General features: G+C 45.4%; 1 non-coding gene across 1 annotated transcript; it reads left to right on the top strand.

Annotated features, from left to right (window-relative positions):
* Positions 1-2,306: 2,306 nt before the first annotated feature.
* Positions 2,307-2,385, top strand: TRNAR-GCG (transfer RNA arginine (anticodon GCG)). Its single transcript has one exon. It is a non-coding gene; the product is annotated as a tRNA-Arg (tRNA).
* The last annotated feature ends 233 nt before the right edge of the window (positions 2,386-2,618 follow it).

Consider the following 2,618-nt stretch of genomic DNA (forward strand, 5'->3'; position numbering starts at 1 on the left):
TGAATAGAAACCATATTTAAGACTATTTTTGGATTGATATGCTGTAACATAAATAGATACGATGTGTATGAGAAGCAAGTTTAGAAGATTTGTACATGTGACTGTGATTTAAAATTAAGGAAAGGCCTGTGGCAGAGGTACTAGTGAGTACTTCACTGCACCATTGATAGACGTTACTAACAGTAACTTTTCCAAAGCTACTCAATGCTTATTGTAGGCTATGTACATGTTAAATGACATTAGCATATTTATATATTTAGACAGTGTTTTCTATAAGTAGTACTGATGCAGGCATAAGGAATTATAATGTAATCATATTATGTAATTGTAATCTAAACTATTAAACTTATGAATATATAATTCTATAGTAGAAGTAAACTGATCTATAATAGAATTAAACTATATATAGAAATATATAATTCTATAATAGAATTAAATAGTAAACTGGTGGGTTTACTATTTCACCCACCTTTTAAATATAATGAATTAAAGGCGAGGAAACCCGGGACGTTAGTGAACTGCAGTAAAGAGAATGCGTACACTGGCCTGTATGGTGAACTGCTGAGCCTCGCAGGTTTGTACTGATGTGATTGCGTGTTCTTTGCAAAGCCACCACCTAGGAAAACAACCCGGCCACCTTAGGGTGCGCGGTGTTTGTATCTCATTCCTATAAACAAGTTGTCGTTTGGAATCAGAAGTAAAAACCGTGGCCTTTGGCGCCGGTTAAAAGCTGAAACGGTCGCTCTAACAAACACAATTTCTCTTCCTGGGCTGCTTGGAGATTGGCAGGCGCTCAGCCCTGAGCATCCCAGGCAAGCTCACGGTCCCGCAGCGCCCCCTGGAGGCCAATGGCGGAACAGCAGCCTGTCCGGCGGCAGCTGGAAGGCCAGGTACCAGTTCTCTGGGAGCAAGTAGGTGGGGCAGAGGACCGACCCCCTGGAGAACAGGGGGGCGGGGGGCAGGTTAGGCAGCAGGAGAAGGGGCCTGGCGCAGAGCCATCAATGACCCAAGCCGCTTTCTGACGCGGAGGATGCTCCAGGTGGTGAGAGAAGGCGGCATTGTGAATGATCTCTCCATAGCAGCCAGGGAAAGCCTCCGAAGGTTTGCATGTCTCTGCCTCTCAGGACAGGCAGAAACTGCATAAGGTGAGCACTCTGCATGAACGCCCATTTTTTTATGGCTGTGTTATTGAATCTGCCACCCGGCACATCTGAGAGGGCAAATGAAAAGAATCCTGTGGCTACAACCCGGATTGTGCCAATGATTCTGCTGTCATAGGGAAAGGCTGTCCTTGTGGTTAATTTGCCATCGCTGAAGTTTTGGTACAGCCAGACTACCACTGGGCTCTCACCAAATAGGACTTTCATTCCTATTTTAAGGTGGCCAAAAAATGCAGAGTGGTCAGATAATTCTTATTTTACATGTTGTTGTTGTTTTCCAATTCAAAACCTTTTATTTCCTTTTTTACCTTTTCAAAATTTTTATTGAATTTATTCGGGAATGAGGGAGCCTCTGAGATAACTACAGGAGCATCATGGGGGAGCGTGGTGTGATGGGGATGGTGGTCACGGGCCAGCACTGCTCATCCCATCTGTTCCTCACATGAAATAGATATTCTTCTTTTATGTTTTATTGATTTTTTAGAGAAAAAGGAAGGAAGAAGGGAAAGAGAAACATCGTTTGGCGGCCTCCTGTATTTCACCTGCCCCGAAACCAGGCGTATGTCCTGACCCAGAATCGAACTGGCGACCTCTTGGTGCATGGGATGATGCTCAATCACTGAGCCACACTGGCCAGACAAAGTAGATGTTCCTTTTTTAAAAATTAACAATTCCATCTCTTCTTTACTTTCATAATCAAATCATGTAGATGTGGTCCCCCCATTTTACAGATAAGGAAATGGGGCTCAGAGATGTTGAGTGAGTAGCATGCCCTACATCTCCAAGGCCTGACACAAATGCTCACGGCTTTATTAGCCACATTCAGTGCGCAGGGATGTGAGGCTGAGGGGCAGTGAAATCCATTGTCCAAAGCCACTCAACTGGCAAACGCATGTTTTAGTATTTCTCACCCAATTAAACACACACACACACACACACACATGCCTAGAAAATGAAAGGTTTTGAGAAGGGAATAGTGAGGATAGTCAGGTCTTTAACTTGCACAGAGGCTGGTGAGAGATGCCGGGGTGGGCATCGCGGCGGCTCAGCAATGGTGGCCCGCTCTGTCTCTGTCCACTTGGTTCTGTTGCTGCTGTGAACCACCAACGCTTTCCTGCTGATGCTCATTCAGAGAGAAGTCTCCCGGCCCTGACCAGTTTGGCTCAGTGGATAGAGCGTTGGCCTGCGGACTGAAGGGTCCCAGGTTCGATTCCTGGTCAGGGCACATGTCTGGATTGCGGGCTTGAACCCTAGTAGGGGGCATGCAGGAGGCAGACAATCCATGATTCTCTCTCATCATGATCTCTCTCTCTCTCTCTCTCTCTCTCTCTCTCTCTCTCTCTCTCCCCCTCTCCTTTCCTCTCTGATATCAATAAAAAATATTTAGAAAGAAAGAAGTCTCCTGGACATTGTCATGATTAGACATGAACCTGAAGGATTGAGCCGTTTCTCAGTGAC

Source organism: Eptesicus fuscus, chromosome 8 (assembly GCF_027574615.1).
Source record: "Eptesicus fuscus isolate TK198812 chromosome 8, DD_ASM_mEF_20220401, whole genome shotgun sequence".
NCBI classification, from domain to species: domain Eukaryota; kingdom Metazoa; phylum Chordata; class Mammalia; order Chiroptera; family Vespertilionidae; genus Eptesicus; species Eptesicus fuscus.